Genomic DNA, 20398 nt, shown 5'->3' on the forward strand with positions numbered 1-20398 from the left:
CTTGAATGGAAGACTTGAGAAAACAAAATGCCATCACTCCAAATATCCCCCCTTCCTTCTTCCCTCAGCTTTGTATTGTGAAGAACAATGTAATATGGTATGGAATATCCCTTTGGTCAGTTGGGGTCAGCTGTCCCAGCTGTGTCCCCTCCCAACTTCTTGTGCACCCCCAGCCTACTTGCTGGTGGGTTGGTGTGAGAAGCAGAAAAGGCCTTGACTCTGTGTAAGCACTGCTCAGCAGTAATGAAAACATCCCTGTGTTATCACCACTGTTTTCAGCACAAATCCAAAACATAGCCCCGTACTAGCTACTATGAAGAAAATTAGCTCTATCCCAGCCAAAATCAGCACATAGGACATTCAAGCAATGTTTACATTTCCAATATCTACCACTTCTTTTTTGTTGGTTGTAAAGTAAAATTCACAAAAAACACCCTGTTTCAGTTAGGCTTCTATTGGAAAAGGTTTCTCAGGTCCAGGATGGAGCTTCAGATCTCAGTAAGAACTGTATCAACCTATCTTCAGAAGATGAAGAGTCTGGTCAATGCGGTTCACTCAGAATGCCAAAGATTAGGACTCAAGTTTCTGTTTTAAAGAGTCTACCACATCCTGGAGGATGTCCCTATCTCTAGATAACCATGTGGTTTCTCTTGCTTACATTCAAAACAAAATAAAAGAATTAAAAAATGCCAAATGAACAACTAAAGCTGCAAATGTCATTAAATTAGTTTGGTGATGAAACAATAACCAGCTGGCTGAGGTTTTTGAGCCATGTCTATGCCATTATATCTAAATGGCACAGAAGTGCCTGCACCCATACCATCAAACACTGTAAAACTGGGTGGCCACCTCCACAGTTTTAAGTGGAAAAAGGCCCTAATCCATACCAGTTCCTGAGTTGTGGATGAGGGAGTGCCATGTGGCCCCTGCTAGGATTTGTTTTAGTATCTTTAAAAATTCAGATGATTTTGTTTCCTTGCTTGGGGATGTTGCTTATTATTGCTAAATTCCCAAGAAGTATAGCCTAAAAATGTCTCTGTAGAAGAAAACTGCTAATCTCCACAATTTATCAAGCAGAGACTCAGAAAAAACGGTGTGATTAGTTTAAAAAGGTTCTGTGTGGCTTTTCAAACTGTGGTTCAGTTTATTTCTTTCAGTTTTGAGGTGAGACATGAAATACAACTGAACTAGGGAAGCTGCCTGAATATTTTAAAGAATTTCATGATATTTACTGAGATAATAATGTATTTTCCTTCATGGTCTTTTTGTGTATAACTTCCATTAAAATCTGTGGATCAAGTGGCTGTGACTGTCTAACATGAATGCTTATAGAAAATATGAACAATATGGAGGAAAAGTGTTTTAATTCATATTTGAAGTAGTGCTCATGTATAAACCAACCAAGAAACAGAAAAAAATGCTGTAATTTTTTATCACTTATAATTAAGTAATAGCATTCACATAATAAGAACTCATCTTTTTGTAGTCAAACCCATTTCTCACAGAGCAGTTATGGTCTACTATGCTCAGAAGAGCTAGTAAGAAGTTGCTTATTATGATCTCATCATGTGTTGTTGGGAGAAAGTGGAGGATTTGTGTTTGCTTCTTTCATGCCTGCAAAAAGCCTTGTGGAGGGAGTTCAGAGCTGCTACTTAAGATATTTCCATCTTGGACTGAATGTTATAACCTCTTTCTTAAAGGAAGATCATTGATTTTTCCTTTCTGTATAGCAAAAGGTCCAGGCAGCATAATTTTCCCTGGGTTGATACATACTGACATTCATTATGAACTGTGGAGCATGTCTCAGTTCAAAGTCCTCCACTGACTCGGACCGGCTTTTGGCCAGGCTTGAAGACACAATATAGAAGTGCAATGTTAAAAAAACCCCTTCACAATCTGCTTGTTTCCATGAGAGAAAGGAGAGAATAAATTATTCATTGCGAATCACTCAGCCTGCCCTGGTAGGCAGCCTTTCATAGTGTAACAACTTTAAATGAACTGCTCCCCTTCACTCCTCCCAAAAGTACCACCAGTTCTTAATGCATAGTGACACTCAATTAACATGATAGGCAAATGACCTAAATGCTACATGTGGCCCACTGAAGAGAGCACATTATTTTATACTTGTGAATATTTTATAGATACTTCTCCTTTTCCACAATCAAAAGCAAAACATATTCCAAAGTGGGTTTTTTTGTGTTAAAAAAAAATCAGAGTGAGAACATGCTCATTGTAATGCAGTTTAGTACTGAGGGTATTCTCTTAGAATATAGCACTACCTACCTGTAAGCAGTTAGAGTGCAAAGATCACTGGGCTATTAGCTATCCCACAATGAAGTTATCACTTTCTCTTTCTTTGCAATAAAAATTCTAGCCTAAAAACCGTGGAATGATGAAAATAATGGAAAAGAAAAACTTGTTTCCATAAGCACTTTTGATTTGAATCAGATGGCAAGCTATTTTGCAAGAAAATGTCAGAAAAGCTTTTGATCCCAGGCTTGGAAGTCAGTACTGTTCCCGTACCTAAAATACGCATTTCACATACTGAATTTGGTTGGTTTGCAATCTGTCCTCTTCCTTCCTCTTTCTTCCCCCTCCCTGTCCTTCTATCTCACATGTCTACTGTCTTCTTTATTGCCACGCTTTAAATGTGAATGATCATGTTCTTACATGCCAGGACTTAATAGTTTGCCATTATATCATGCAAACACTGCTTCTACATAGCTCACAGCATGCTTAGTTCCCCTCTCTCTCCATTCCTTGTAGACAAAACTAAGGTAGGCTTTCTACTGACCTTAACAGTTTATGAAAACAAGCCTGGATTTTACCAGTCTGAACAGGTTAGTACAGGGATATTACTCTAACTGTATGTAAATACTATCCATCAACTTCATAGTTTTCATCCATTGTAAGTGATTCATCAGGCATTAATTCTTTCTTTCTTTGCAGTCACATTTTTTATCCTCTGAAACTCGCCTGGCTAAACTCACCTTGGCCTGTGAGGTGAAAACTTTTGCCATTGAGAAATGTCTTCACTTTTTTTTGCTGACTTTTTTTTCCCTTCTATTTTTGCAGATGTCTTTTTTCCTAAATGGGCTTTTTCTAAGGCCTGGTAGAATCAAACAAAAGCAAATAGCTGACAATTAGCTATATGGAAGAGTGTTCTGAATGGCATACTGAATGGATACCTGGGAGAAGAGGTCCCGCCTTATGCCACAGGCTTCCCACATAGCCCTAAGCAAGTCATTTAACTGCTTTGTTCATCAGGAGATGTGAGATGTGATTCTACTTCCATTTCTAGCTTGTCTAGACTATGAGAACTCTTGGGTGGTTGATACGTTTACATACATTCCCTAATATGCATATGTTCCCCATAGCTTGGTCTGCATCCCGATATTAATTACAATGGCAAAAATCATGTGGAACAGAGAGACTTCGAAAATAATTTCTCCTGATGCTTGATCTCCATAATCTGTCATCAGGCTCTGGTGCGTAGATCATAATTTCAAGAAAACTCTGTTTTAACAGTTCTGTATTTTGAAATTATATTATCAATTTTTGATTGAAATCACTATTACAGTGCTGCAGCTCATGACAATTTTATTCTGCATTGTTGCTTCAGTGAAGTAGCACAGGTTTGCTTTACTTAAGATCTTCCAAGTTGGCAGTCTGCAAGGAATTGATAGAAAAATGCAAGTGCCCCTCCCTGAGGCAGCCAACTGGGAGACAGTGATGTTTGGCACATTAGCACAGCAGTACACAAAATAGATTTCACGTTTCTCCCCATTGATTTCCCATCTGAAGCCACTAATCCATCCCTGGCTACAGCTGCAATGCCATCACAGGAGCATGCAGTTACAGGCTCTCGAGCAGAACTTACTGTCTTCCCTCAACATGGATACTGTTCTCTTAGAGCTGACATCCTCGAATCAGATGACGCACGCTTTCTCAGTCCTGTTTGACAGAACGCATGGCTTTAATAATCAGTATCTAAAAGTTTCATCAAAATACACTGTGAATAATTTATTAAGGATAGTCTTCCCCTTGAAAACTGCCAGCGTTCAGTGTGTTACAGCACCAATCCGACCATTTTGGATCCATTGTGGCTGACCCTGGGCTCCCGTACACTCCTTCTATATCATGTGAGCTTTGAATTGTGCTTTTTCAGAGCTTTTACAAATCCAAGTCAACTCCACTTATATACATAGACATTTCTGTGACAGTTGTTTTCCCTCTTATTTTTGGCCTTGAGAAAATGATTCTTCCCCTGTTGAAATATTTTTTCTTCCTTTTGTTTTGCAGAACATCATGTCTTATAGATGAACCATGGAGTGCTTTTAAAACACTCTGTGCTGAACAAAATGTGCTAACATGTAGTTTTAGTTATTCATCCATTTCAAAGGCCAGAACTATAGATACACCAGTGTTGGCAAAATCTTGTTATTTTGAGACTCCCCACTAAAAAGAGTGGAAAAGACTGGAAGGCAGCCTTTTATAAAGATGTGAGTTAAGACTTTTGCTCTTCTTATTGTTTATTCTTTACTTTACATTTCTGAAATTAAAGTACGGGGTGTACTTTTCCTTTCAGCTAGCTCTTGGTGAGCATTTTGGTACAGCTCCCCTACTTGACACTTCCCAGGCAGCAGACACCAGGCACTAATGTTTTAAGGCTATGGTAGCCTGAGACAAGCCCTAGCAACATTTCTAGCTCTGTCTGTCTCCATGGGTGCCGCTTGTAAGGCTCCAGCATCACCTAGCATCTCTTTGGAGAACTGGCATTTCTCAGTCCAACCAAAAGGCCCTCCAAGAGCTGGTTTTCTCTGTAGGACACCAAGAAAAAAAAAGCAGTTGGAAAATAAGTTTGGGGGTCTTTAGGTTTCTTAACACTAGTTCCTATCTTTTTTTGGAGCACAAGAGCTTGTGTCACATGTTAGCAATGAAACATAAGGATGACAGGCTCAGCAGGTACATGTCAGAGGATGCATGTCACTGCCTCTACGTTTCCTGTTTGGCACTGGCTCTCCCTGACCCACCAGTGAATGCAGTGGCTGCCCTTGCTACTCTACTATGCTCCTCTGCAGGCAGCAGCAATTGAAGGGAAGTCTATGCTCTGTCTTCACATTCCAGCCCAGCACCACTACCTCTGCCTCACCACCAGCTGCCTCTGGGCCAACCTGCCCTGACACTGCAGCCACCAGCTAGGCTGAAATCCTCCTGAAGTGACCCCTGAACTCCCTGGGAAATCAGGTTGTCTCCTGAGGGCAGGAGGCAGCTGGAAAGTTATGCAGACACCTCCTTACCTTTGTACGTCCCACCTATCTCGAAACTCCTTGGAGTTTCCCCAGCCCCATAACAGCTCTCTGAGCCCTCCTGTGCTAGTCCTCTGTCAATAGCTTCTCATGAATACTTTCTGATCCTTCTCAGGGATCATACCTGGGTCCTGATTATGATCAGTGCTGCAGAATTTCTTTTTTGGTATTGCAGGTAAAAATTATTTTGTCCTCACCCTTGAGATGGCAACATATGGTTTTCATGTTGAGAAGCTCTGAGTGAGCTCTGTGACATCATATAATCTGTATTGACATCCCTATGTTTCCTAGGGTCTTAAACTTGCCCATGCCTAGAGGTCTACTCTGGTGAGTGCTCTGGCTGACAGAGCTCTACTTTGAGTGCACCTTTACTCCTGAAGGATGTGTGACAGACTGTGGGAAAGAAGCCATAACAGACAAAGCAATTTGCAAACCTTCTAAAAGCAATTGTTCCTCAGGTATTATGAGAAAATACAGATCTAAATTGACTACAGAACATGTCTACACAAACAATATACTCTGCACAGAGTTTTTTATCCCACTTGAGCAATTTTGGACTTGTGACCAAAATTGTGAAGAAACCCTTGTTCTCTTCTGTCTCTTCTTCCCCATACATATTTTCTTTTCCAAACTATGGATCCTCTTTTAACCAGCAGATCTGTAGCTGTTTTTCTATAATTATTCATATTATTTGAATAACTCTTATAATAAATGAAGATTTCTGAGGAAAGATCTAATGACCATTCATTTCAGGGACTATGCTATCCATCCATCCTGGAGGACTGGCATGAAGGATACCCATTACCACAGTATTGGATAGCATTTCATTTTATAAATGTGTTAGTGTTGAAGGAATGAATTCTCAATGCTAACTGGAATAGAAATGAGATTTCAAAGATATCTATTTAGAAATTTTTATTACAGGAGTGTATTTCCATGTAAGTGTTAATAGTCTGATTAAGTTTAGCTTTGTTTTCTTCGTGATTACTTCCTCTTCAGCCCCAAAATGTTTTCCTTTTCATTTTGCCATTCTGTTCTTAGCAAGTGCTATTATTTGTTAACAAATATTTTTATCCATTACATAACCTCTTTTCAGATCTTGTTTTGTATCACTGTGAGGGAGAAGAGTGATAGAAATTGAGTGTGAAGGAAGACAGAGGGCATGTGGGAGCTGGCTTGTGCTTCAAGGACAACTAAGTCTAACAGCATCACTAGGTTATTGAATAAAGTAATATAGATTCAGGGAACTGAAATGCATTCTATGACATGTCAGAAGTTCTAATAAACAAGCTATCCTGATGATAGAACTTCAGATTTGTGGATGATAGAACTTCAGATTTGTGGTTAAAGTTTATCATGACTTATTTAACTTGTGTTGATTACTGCCACCTTAGAAATAGGATCAATAAGGACTCTAGAAAGTGTAGACTCAGTATGTGAACTATCCTGCAACTCTTAAGGCATGTTAATTCCCAAATGAAGCCATCTTTAGCAGATGAAGCAGTGATTTCAACAGTAAGTGATCTACCTTAAGATCCAGCCAGAGACAGCTTTTGTTATTTGAATGTGTGTCTATTGAATATGATCAACTCAAATGTGTTTAAAATTAGTACATTTGTACATAGTTAAAATGCTTTGCATCAGTTCCAGAGCATTTAACTGTTCTGGATTTTCCACTTCACAGTTATTGAATCAAGATTTACTCTAAGGTTTGGATCTTACAGAGCAAGTTTAGTAAATAGGAGATATCCATGAGAAGACTATAAGATTAACACGCACGGTGCACTCCTGTAGGACAAACCTGGATAATGGGATAACCTCCAGTACAGTATCCAGACACAGGTCCATATGACAAAGATGTCAGACAAGACAATGTACCATCTATATTCATCAATATTGAAAATATTTTTTTCTTTATTTTCTTATAGTTTTCTTTTCATAGGCTATGGAGTCAGCTCAGCAAAATTAGTCAGCCTGTCCTTAGATGCCTTGTTGGAAAGGATGCAGGAGAACTGCAAAGACTGCAGCATGCTGCTAAGCATCAGTGAATATTTGATAAGGTTTGTTTGGGTAACCTTGGGAAACCTCCCTTTTCTTAAAACACTTTGGGAGTGTAAGGGCCAAGGGCAAACTTTATGCCAACTTTGTCCTTTGAGCCTAGCTAAAAGTAGCCCACAAAGTGTTCCTGGAATTGGATTTTTGGCTTCAAGAGATCCCAAAAGGAAATCCAGCAAAATTCCCAAAAGAGTCAACATGTACCACGCCCCAGTTACAGGTGGATCTAGTTTGTTTAGTTCCTGTTTAAATATGTCTTTAGTGTATTCAGGATTCTTCTATAATTTATTTTAAATTTTATTTTAATTATAATTTTATTTTAAAATGCACACAGCTGCACTGGAGTTGGAAAAGGATGCACAATCAAAGAAAATCTTTTGTTCTAGGGGTGATTTTAAAGAAAAACATAATGACTTTCTTTTCCCCTTTGCAATGTGGAAGACCAGTCCAGAGTCAGGGATGGTACCTTCTGCTTTGGGAATAATGCTTCAGCTTGTTCTTGGGTGATTTCATATAAGCTATACTACTTTATAACAAGATTTTTGTAAGTAGTCCCAATATGAATTTCTGAAATACATGTACTAATGTGGATTTGATTGCAAAAGGGGGTCTGATCTCTACAATGTGGGAAGAAATGCTCAGGAAATAGGAAGAATGATGTGGCAAACATAATTATCAGAGCAAACATAACTGAAATCAGAATCATTCTTACATCAGTACCTATATCAAGCTGTTTTCTATCTGTTAAATGGTGATTTGTGATGGTATGGGAAATGTTCCTTGGACAATGGAATTGTTTTTCATACAGTGAACTAAAAACTTTCACTCAAACAGTTATTTTTCAATTTTTATGCTATAAAGTAAATTAGAATGAAAAGCATTTAATTCTTTCATTCTCACCTTAGGAGAAATTTTTACTGTTACACCTGGGTTCATGGTCAGTTGGCTAGTCAAGGACAAATGCAGGCAGTAGATTCCAGATTGCTCCAGTGTTAGTAAGAAAAAGCAACTGTTGGTCATTTCTCAGCTTGCAGTTAACGAAGGCTTTCTATCTAGTCAGTGCCCCTCTGTGGGGTATTTAAGAGTTTTACACCAGAAATGGGAGAAAGTCTGGAAGACAAGATCATGGTCAGCTCTCAGTTGCATGGTTAGTTCTCACTTCTGATTTACGGACCGATGAAATTTTTCATGTGCCATGAGCTGAGAAGAGAATGGGGTTCAGTAGCATAGTGGTTAAAGCAACATCACAGTAAGGTGTCCTCCATATCCTCCCAGGCAGCTGTTCAACCTCTGCACTACAGCCTCTTTTTAGTTCAATTGAGAGTGAACCCCATAGCCCAGGTATGAAGCCAAACAACGTAAATAGGCACAGGGTGGAGAGGAAACCAGTATTTCTGCATCCTATGAGTGCACACTAAAGAAAGAGATACTAGAGGAGCCAGCATGCAGCCACAGCCGTATTTCCTTTGATACTCTGTTCTGAAAATACTTGTGGATTAGGGCATGAGGGAAAATGAGGTCTGTCTGCTTTGTGGATCTAGAGGAATTTAGTTGGTTCTTCGCTACCCTGAGTGCAGTCAAGGCACCCTTCTTCAGCACCTCTTGGACTTGACTCACAAAACAATTGCTGCAGGCAGATGTTATGTCTCCAAAGGAGAGAATGAGAGGGAGTTGGAGTACATAAAACCTTGTAAATAAGTGCCTAAAGGAAAAATTAAGAAATACTTAACATCATGTTAAGATCACCACAGCCTGCAGTATTTCAGTATTTGTTGTTTTTTTTTCAATGCTCATCCCAGGTATAAATCCCAATAAATCTGTGCTCCCTTGGATCCAGAGAAGTAGCATGTTTGTCTGGAAGCCATCTAAAGTAGACTGCTGAAGTAGGCAGCTCCTCTGCTGAGCTTGTAACCAATATCTTGTCCTTCTCTGGGGTCTGAGACTTAACAGGCTCTTCTTTCTACTGTAGGTCCTAAGTCCAGCATCCTCTTTCAAAGGTAGTACCCCATAACTTTCCCTTAAGGACTGTTGTCATGGTGCTGCTGTTTTCCTCTTTCCCTACATTTTCCTGTTCCTCCTTAGCCTGAGAGGATTTAGACCACATCCTCCACCTTTCTGGAGAGTGCTCTGTGCATCAGACTGAAGGCTATGCCTGCCTGGCTGTAAATGCAATAAGGCAAAAAGAGGGGAAGAGAAAATACACAATTTTAGGCAAGACAAACTGAATAATGGGTGGAAATGAATGAGATATGTTGGACTCTGAAACCTGCTGGACTCTTTCAAGGTGGAGAGTGAAAGTTACATTTTTTGCATCACTATGGGGGTGAACAGATTTTATTTGTTAGCCTGCCATAGCTAACTCATCATTTACAAAGCAGTCATACTTACCATACTTATCTGTTTTTTCTGGATCTTAAGCTGGTTTTGGTAGACTTTTTTTTTTTCTTTTCAGCTGGTTTTGGTAGTTTGGGTTTTTTTTGAGCTTTTTGTTTTAATCAGAAAAGAATATGGTTTTGTTCTCGTACAGTAACTGGCATTATAACATGAAAGTCTTTAACATGTGTATGTAACAGCTGTGGAGTGCTAATGATGCTGCTGATATCTAATGTGTTTCCTCCTAATTCAGGCCTGTTTGAATTAACATTTAGAATTTGAAGCAAAATATGTCAAAAATTGGGAGGATAGGTGTGAATGGCATCTTTTGACTAGATACCATTTTCCACTTTCAATTGGTTACTATTTGTAAGAGGCATCTGAAAAAAATTCATGTGTTTTCAGAATACTGCATGTGGCCCTATTAAGAAGAAGCTAGAGGTCATGACTTATTTATTCCTTAAAATATGTCTTACAGAGGAGTGACTGGGTGAATGTCTCTGTAACAGATGCAGTCCAGTCACTTGCTAGAGAGTAAAACCCAGAGGAGTGGATGCTTGTTCTTTGGTCAAAGGACCAACCAAAGGTGATTCAGGCAAAACTGGCTGAGAAAAAGATGTGTATTGGCTTTTCTTTCTCTTTTTCCTTTCTTTTTCTCAGTTTCTTCTCTCAATTTTCTCCATATTGCCTTAATACTTGCTTCACCCTTGGTGTGGACTGAGATGTCTCACAGAGCATAAAACTTGTTCTCAAATACAGACAGTTGCAGCAGATGTTGGGTAGATCTGTGTGATGTTTGAGGGATTTGGATACAAAGGAGGAGGAAATCCTTATCCAGGCATAACTGAGTCACTAAAATGCCTGGGAAGATCTCTTCCACAGACAAGGCAATGGCAGGAAGGGAGCTGGTGCTTAATCTAAAACAATTCAGGGATCCTTAGTGCAAACCAGGACTCGTCTGAAAAATGTGGTCACTGAGCTTGAGTTATATCAAAACGTGGCCTTTCCAGGAAAAAAAAAAAAAAAAGAAAAAAAAGAGAAAAGACAAAATCTGTAGCAGCTGAGTAACTGGGACAAAGGATATGACTGCACAAAAAAAAAATGTTTACTAGGATCTGTTACTGGCCTCTAAGGAGAAAAAACACATTTGAAGCCATATTTGTACAGATAAAAGAGGCCTGTAAAAAAGTTAGAATACACTGATCAAGGGGAATTTTAATTACTCCTACACTGCCAGAAATCTGAACTTCAGAACTGAACTGAATCCTAGGGAAAGAAACAAGTTTAGAAAAAGAGAGACTGTTTACCCATAAGTACTTAAGAACAACTGATCATACTGCAAGTCAGAGACAAGATGGGTTTGCTCAACAGGGAACAGCATAAAAATATTTTATGAAGTACACTTCAAGGGAAAGGAGCTCAGATGAAACGACTAGCATCTATGATTGTTTGAGAAATTTATGAGTGACAAGTGATAATTAAGGGATTTATAGTCAAAGCATGTGTGTGCTTAGAGTCCAGGATTACATCAATTTTTCTTTTCCTCCTTTTTTGATTTAATTATGGGGAAGGTTCCAGAAGTCTGTTTTCAATTCTGTTTATCCTTTGCCTAGGGAAGACCAAATATTGCTGCTTTAAACTCTGTTTAGGAACTGATGGTCTGAGCCATTTTATGATGGTCTGAGCCGTTTTGAGATGATGTCCATCTGATATGAGATCCTGCTTTTGTCATACTATTTACAGCTAGGCAGTGATCCATTAAAGCATCTATTTCCCAGTCACCTAATAAGAGTTCCACAGTATTGAATGTGTCCAACCCCACGTAAAGAAACAGAAAAACAGATGATGCTAGGAAAATAAAAGATCTAAAGACAAAAGGAAGACACATCTGACCACATAATTTATCACTTGACCCGAAAAAAAGAAAATTAGAAGGCATGAGGCAGCAGGGACCCCTTATATACAATAGACATACTTTTTTTTTTTTTTTTTCAAAATCCAGTTATTCTCATAGATCTCTTAATCATGAGAATAAATATGCCAGATTTTCTTTGCTTTTCAGTCAGGTTTCTGAAAATATTTCTTTAGAAGAAATGTAATGGCTAAATTATGAAGAAAGACACTGTCTATAACTTTTCAGGAAATACAGTTCTGCAAGTCTGTGTTGTTAAAGGTAAACTATAATCATAACTTAAAATACAATAAATGTTATTATTTCAAAAACATATTTAAAACTAATTGCAGATGCATGACTATGTCTCTTACATTATTTCAAATATTTCAGACAAGAACATTTTTTGGCCACAGTGCAGTGTAACCAGTTCCTCCTCTCAGCCCGCCTGTTGTCTGCAGCAGTTCAGGAAAGCGAGGTGACAGCCACAGGGGGGGATACCAGCAGATCCAAGTCTCCACGCAGTTATACAAATGCAAGGAGCTGAAGATTTTTTACCCTGAAATTCACTGCATGGGGGCTGGTGCTGGGACTTTGCAATCCCATTTGGAGGATCTAAATTTCCAGTGAAGAATGAGCATGCCTTGGAATGTTCAGTTTCACAAATTCACTTTTACCTTAACTAGTTTTGTCAGAAGCAGGTAAAAGGTCTTTTGTATTCAGAACCACACTAATTCCACAGCTTTAGCATTTCAGCCTTTGTTCAAAAAAGGTTCTTGAGAAAAAGTGTATCCATAATTCCCAGACTCCATCAACAAAGGACTTTGAAGAAAAAAAAATCTCATAGTAACAGAGGTCCAGGATACTATCTCAGTATAACCAGCTTCCTGTTTACAAAGCTGACTCAAGTGGCAAAATTAGATCTTTAAAATTCTGGAGCATAAGACACCTCAAACTGTGATAAACAAGAATTAGCAAGAATTGTCTTCACAGATTGAACAACAAGATCACATCCTGGGCAGAAGGAAGTGTACCAGACAGAAATACACTAGTTTTAGGACACTCCAGTACCCAATAGATGCATAAGCCATCCCCCAATGCTCTCTGTATCTGTGTCTTTGTGATTTCCCTTTAATCAACTTCAAACTTAGGACAAACCCCTTTGCCATTAAAATCAATGGAAGTTTTATCAGGAGAACTCATCTCACCTTCAGGCTTTCATTTGATTTCTTTCTTTCTTTTTATCTCCCTTATGTTTTGTCTCGAAGAAGACAGTGCTAGTGCAACATCAGTCCATCCATTCGAGAGTATTCTTTATATAGGCTGGGGTAAAGTTTTTAGAATTTAGAAACTACGAACATAAAATGAAACTACTATAAAAGTAAGCCAAAAAGAGAGAGTATCTACTGTGTGAAAATGTTATCAACAGTAATTTCATTTTTATTTCTATTGCATCTCTAATCTGAGGATTTCAGGATACTTCTACTTCTGATAAACAAAGGAAAACCATGACTATTGATCTTTGGCAAATGTATTTTCATAATCAGATTCTACAAGGTATCAATAAGTCTTGAATACGAGCACAGAAAAGTCAACAAGATGTAGAAAATATTCTATTTACTTATGACAAGAGCTACTGTTTGGAAAGATACAAAAAAGATATAGGAGAAATAGCACAGAGCTAAAGGTCTATGAGCATGTAAGAGAATGTGTTGAGCTTGAGTATGATCAATCAAGAAATCAATATGCCAAAACTCTTGTTACGGAAGTTAGACTTAGATGAGGAATAAAATAAGGCATGGATCTGACTATTCTACTCACTGACCAACCTGAATAAACACCTGAATCCTGAGAACATTGATTGCAAGAGTGTATTTTCACATATTTATTTATCATACACAGTATTCTTTCCCATTTGTGTTTCTCTGTTTCATTAAAGGATATATATCCACATCCACATCAAAGGATATCCATACAAATGGAGATAGGAGTATCTCTTTCTTCTCTTTGCAAAGATTTTTTGACAAGCAAAGGACTTTAGCAGAAATTGTCTCTGGAAAAAAAGCTGTTTGTAGTTTTTGATTATTTTTTGTCGGCATAACTACACATTTCCAGTCTCAAAATACTAAGTTTTTTTCTTATTTCTAACTTTCTTTTGTGAATTTTCTACATTTTTTCCATGGTAGCAGTACGATCCCAGATCTCTGTATTCAAAGGCCTCAGTGATGTTTCACTGTCTGATGTTGTGAATCAACACAGTTGCACTAACCTCTTTGATTCTTTGGTCCTACTTATTCCAAAAAAAGTAACACCAAAACAAACAGCTCTCCAGACTGGTTTTTGGCGGCTGTACAGTAGACTTGGGATTCATTAATTTTCTTTGTAATACTGGGCAAGGTTCTCTTATTTCTGAAGAGCATTGTAGGAGATTAAAAATAGTAACATAAAATTGTGAAGTATTGCAGTCACTCACACAGTGACCTGGATCATTCTTAAGGTATACCACAGATTTGCTGGGGTTTTTTATGGTTTTGGTTTTTTTCAGTGAGAGCAATTCAGAATTGGTAATTTGTCAACGGGTCTTGGGAAATTCCTCTTTCCAATCTGTAAACTAGGCTAATACTGATCATGTTACTCAGGAATGTTTGTTTTCCCAAAACCTTAAAAACATTTTTCAAACACAGCTGTAAAACATGGCTATCTGTTAAACATTTCTTGTTTAACACAGAGGATAAAAACATCTTAGTGACATGCTGTCTGTATTTAAAATGCCCCCGTCGATAGGAAAGTCTCTGGAATGAACACTCTGGGGTAGTTAGTCCAGGGATGCTGCACCCTAGAAATGCAACCATGGCACCACTGTTGGTGTTATGCTGTCAGGAGAAGTAATATTCATAAAACAGCATGGAGGTTTGACATCTGGCATATACAGATAGAAGTAATTATTCTATCTTAACCAAATAGTAAGCCAAGGGTGTGATTTTCCACCAGAATAACAAAAGGAAGTCAAAAGATGAGGCAAAGTACACTGAAAAGGTAAGAAGTATCAGTGAATGTGGAGGGCTAGGGTATTAGATGTATGAGAAGATGTGTGATGTTGCAACACAAAAGAAGTGAAGGCTATGACTTCTGAAAAAAGTCAGTCTTAATAAGTAGACCAGTGAAGACAGTAGCTTGATCAATTTAGTAGAACTGTCTGTAGGTATCTGAGTAGCAGGAACACCAAAAAAAGGGGAAAAAATGTTAAAATATTTTCTCCGTGATTACATTACGATTAATTGGACAATAGCCAATAAAGATGGAAGTTTTAACTCCACTCCCTTCAATGCAAGAAGGTGGAAGGGATCATGAGTGTGCTCTACAACAGGTTACAAGAAAAAGAAGTACATTTATTTGGCTTGATCGTGAACTACTCTTTTACTGATACCTTGAGCCCTGAAGGGCCTTTGTACAGCCTTAAGTGAGGCCTCCAAGCTGTGTATGCAGAGCAAAACGGGCTTGAAAATATGATGTATAAAAAATAATAGGCTGGAGTGAAAGTTGCCTAAATGGTTCAGTAGGAAATACTATAAACGAAGGTCTTAAATCCTTGAATATGGTGATATTCTAGGGACCTGACACAGCACCACTGAAAATTCAGAAATTTGAATCTGTGCAAGGGGTAAACATGCAAGATCTTTCAAAATAGATCTTCAAATAATTGTAATGTAATATTTTTGTGGATCTAGTCCACAGACAGAAAATATAAACAGCTTTGGAAGTTCTTGACTCAACAGGGCTAAAGACTCAATCATTGTCACTGCTGGGTACTGGTCAGATATGCCTCTGACCTCATACCCTGCTCCCACATCATCACAAGATGGTACAGAGTCCTATTTTAACCAGATCTGGAGAAATACAAAAAACTGGTGCATCTTGAAAAACTAGGCAGAGTTTTGCATCTATATATACCAAATATGTGGAGAGATAACGCATTTATTTGAGGCAGGACTTCTGCAAATGCAAATGGTATGAATTTGCATAGCTAGTAACTCAATTTTATAGAGCTGTAATCTGGGGAAAAATGTAACGGAAAAGTTAATAGAAGCATTTAATAAAGGACAATGAGCAGGCACCATAAATCTAAGCAGGAACAGACAGAGAAATGTATGCAGCAGCTCACTCAGTACAGGAAAGATTCCTTAACTGCAGGACACTTAGCATAATGCTATTATGCATTAAATGGCCCATACATAATCTAATAAATCACCAGCAAGTTTATTTTAACTTTCATTGCAAGACAGTTTTGGTAGGATTTGCAAGGATTCTGGGAGTCTAAAGTAGGTGTTTTAGATGTACATGTATCTGGATGGCAGGTGTCTAATTGTCCTTTGTAAGCTAAAACACCAGCAATGGGAAAAGCTCATCTGCGATCTCCACCTATCCATGAAGCAGTCTCCTGTATTTCATTCACATGTGAGGGAGGTCTTCATTACTCTTGTTGCCTCCTGTGCAGAGATGTATGCTGCCTTCCTTGCAGAGAAGAGGGAGGTGACAGAGGGAGATCTAACCTCAGTCATGCAGAAATCAAGCCCATGTGGTTTCTGAGAAGATGCTTTGCTGACAGTTTTGAAAACTGATGGTGGAAGCATAACCCTCTTATGATGACCATTTACAATTTCAGGATACCTGTGGTATGAGGATGGAGAGCTTGGTCACCAAAAAAGCAAGGCCAGACAGTGTGCTGCTAGTCCTTTTGCCCATGGACTTCCATAACAAAGTTTTTAAGACCAGAACTTGATTGCAAGCCAAGGCAGTTTCCTGTATTTCCCCTTGGTTCAGAAACATTTGCCCAGAAGAGGGTTTGTACATGGGACCATTTCAGTTGGAAGAATGTTTGCTTGAAGCTGAGGCCCTGCCTGTCACTTCATAAAGTTTTGGAGGACACCATTATAGGGTCTTAATAATTAGATGCCCCTGCAGTAAGCTATTTTATTACCTGAGGACATAATTCAATTTTTTTATCCATCCTTGAAATGAGTAGCACTCCCATTGACATATGCTGGGTTCCTATCTGACTAGAAATTGAACATGGACAAATAATAATTGTATACATCAAGAAGGAAGGAAATGATTGTTACAAAATTCCACATTATGTGCAGTTTTGTCTCTCCCTGTGTCTTTATATGTATGTATACATTCATGGACACTCACATACACAAACACACACACTGAGAGGAGAAACCTCTTAAGTACCTTTCTGTAGTCATCTACCAAGTACAGGAAATTATTTTGATGGTTTTAAATATGTTTCTGAGGTCTAGCAATTACCTAGGAAGGTATCTATAGAAGGTATCTATGTGGTGCATTATATAGCTGTTAAACAAAAGAAATACATTTACGTAAACAGTAGTGTAAGACTACTATAAGAGAACAGTAGGTGCTGATGGAAAATCAGATTTTACAAAGGAGTTATTTGTTACTGTAAGTTATAGCTCTGATAATATTGGAAAGTCCATGTATGTAAATTTCTCTTCCGGTATGAAGTCTCATTGACTTCAGAGAAAATCAAAGAAAATAGGTCTGGAGTGACCTCAGGAGGTCGATGGGTCTATCCCTTGCCCCAAACCAGAAGCAACCACACCTTAAATAGACAGATTTTTTTCTAACCTGCTCCTGAAAATTGCCAGTGGTAGAGATTCTGTAACCTGTGTGGACAATCTGCTCCAGTGCTAAGTAACCCCTATGAATAGAAAGATTTTCTCAACATTTGTAGTAAGTTTCCCTTGTTATCAGTGCAAGCCCATTCCTTTTTCTTTACCCACTGCATATGAAAAAGAACTTATGCTTTTCCTTTTTGGAACTCTTTTTATATCTTCTCTCAGTTTTACCATCCAAAAGCAAACAAACACAGTCATTTAAATCTTTCAACTCAGACCACCATTTTGTTTGGGAAATGGTGAGCATGGCCTTCTTCGTTGTCTTCCTATGCATTTCCTTCAAATGACCCATCAGGGAGGTCTTGGGCTTTTTGTGGTGGACTCCCACTGCCTGCTCATGGCCCAACACTGAGCTCAGAGTAGATCAGCTCACCAAATCCAGGTCTTCTACACAAAGATCCTGATTTTTATAGAAGTGAGTGTTTAGAACTATACATCATCCTTTATGATAATGCCCTGTGCATGTCAGATCATCCTGAGAATCCCCTGGCAGGGAGAAGGAAGGGAAATCAGGTCAAACTGGGTGAGGACTTTGTTTAAAAAGACATATAAAGAATATTTTGGAGGCATGGTAAGTGCATGTAATAGCGAGTAGATTTAAATCAGTTATCTCTGAAAAAGTGATCCTCTGCCTTGTTTCTTCACAGCACTGTAATATTTTACAGCTAGAAGAAAATATTTGTTCTAAGATGCATCAAAGAGTTTATTTTAAGCTATAATGAAAGGTACGAAAAAATTATTCTATGAAGGTTAATTAACCACACTACTTTTTTTGTTTAATCATGATATCATTAGAGATTTCTTCTCAATCAGCTAGATATTGATAATTGCTGTGAATATTTGATGTACTTCAGTAATCTGGGTTAAAGGTACAGATGTGAATAAGCACTTCATTGTTAAATAATGTTTTTCAAATGGAAAACTATTTATCTAATAGGCAAGAAACATCCTGTAATTTCAATATCAATGTACACTGTAGCATTGTTAGGCATTGCTAGTAGCGGCCATATCCTTAAAGGTAATATAGGGTATCTCAGTTCCTATGGCCAATGTTTCAGCACAGTCGGCATGGAGACAATGACTAATATCACTGAAGGACATTTGATCCTGAGTACATGTAAGTATCCCAAGGTACAACAACATGGATCTGAATGAGGTTCAAAGCTTCTCTGTTATGTTACTCTTCAGAACAAGAAATTAAAGGGGGTGATCAAAGTATTGATAAGCTGGAAACTTGTTTGTTGATATATTAAACATATTTTATAATAAAGGAGTTAGATTTTCTAGTGATCTAAAATGGTACACTACCATCAAATCATACCTGACAAAAAAGAATTTGTCCCTGTGTTTTCAAACTGGGCATGTTCTAAAATTGCTAGCTTTTGATTCAGAATTTCCAAACTAAGATAGGGCAGTCAGTGCTTCTGAACTCTTTCAACTGAAGAAGTTTATTTCTTTTCACTGCTCAAGATGAACTCATATCCTGTACTCACTCTTGGTTCAGCACTACGGCTTCAGAAAAACTACACATCCACCATGTTAAGCTTTCCTCTGGGAAAAAAAAAAGAGATTTTTAAAGAGAAAATATTCAATGCACTTTGATTCTGGTCATAAAATAAAATTCCAGTGTTTTTTTCTCTTTTCTCTATGTTATAAAGGGTGATATACTCGTTTTCTTGCCAAAAGAAGCATTATGTGCAGTAGACTAATCTGTTTTTAAAAACTGCATACTTATCATCATTCTGCTTTAGAAGCTGTATGAACATTAAAGCTTTTATTATTTCTATTAGCAGAACACAGATAATGCCCTTCAGAAAAACAATTAGCCACCAAGTTTGGCTGACAGTTATACAGGTGATTTTAACTGCGCTGTTCGCATAAGAAGTGAATTCAGTTCTTGACAACGGGGATCTGTCTTTGACAATGGAAGAATCCATGTGCCCACCCCGTGTATTTTCTACAGTGATGTAGGAAAATTGTATGTAAGTGAGATAATTTCTGATTTTACATGTTACCATAAATTACTTACTTTAAATAAATTACCATATTTGCAAATGTATGTTATTTAGCGATACAAACTAAATGCACTGGAATGAGCCAGCATTTTTTATGAGACAATCTTTTAATAAGACATCAAAAAGACAAAGCAGCTTTTCATAGTTCTTCAGAATAATCCTTTGGGAAAAAATGATGCTGTGAATCTATTCTGAATATAAACATCTTACTTATAACCAAGCTGTCTGGGTGCATGTAGACAGAAGCCAGTTTGCAAACATACAAGTTGGGAGAAACATACAAGACTGGAAGGAGCAAACTTTATTATGATGTCCAGTTGCTGGTTATCCAAGGTGACCATATTATATGCCTTTCCATAATGTCACTTCCCATACATTGTTCGTGAACCTTGATCTTAAAATCACTGTTTGTTCCCATACACTATTTCTACATGGAAAAATATTTCCGTACCTCCCTTCTATGATGCATAGAAATTTTTCTCTAGCTGCCTGTCTAAATGCAATGCATGCATGTTATTGATATTCCCAGAAATGGCCCCATCAGAACAATTGGTTTTGGCTCCTAAATGATCCTGGCCATGTTGTGTGCTTCTGGCTGGGTTGGCAGTAGTGTCATGACATCATGAACAAAGTATCTTTCCACACTGCAAAGTCCAAATAAGGGTTGACAGTCTATTTCTTTGTTTGTCTGTCTCGTACTATTTATTTGTCTGACATCTGTGCACATCTACAGAACTCTCAAGGTTCACAGAGGACAGATATGTATGTATTTCCAATTTTTATTGTGGACCAGTCCCTGCCGTAAGCTGCCTCTGAGACAAACTAGCTCTGAGCAAAACACCCTACTGCATGCTATTGCTTTAATGGCATGATTTAGTCCTCAAGTATTTATTAAAAGATAAATTTAAGAGTTTAAACAGTAACTCATAAAATATATCAACAACTAAATTCAGCAGCAAACTTCATGTTGCTGTAAGATTTTTAACTTCTAGATTACCTGATTTATACCTTCAAAGTTTCATTGTTTATCTGTTTGTCTAGTAATTGTCTTTTATC

Source organism: Strix aluco, chromosome 1, assembly GCF_031877795.1.
Source record: "Strix aluco isolate bStrAlu1 chromosome 1, bStrAlu1.hap1, whole genome shotgun sequence".
NCBI lineage: Eukaryota > Metazoa > Chordata > Aves > Strigiformes > Strigidae > Strix > Strix aluco.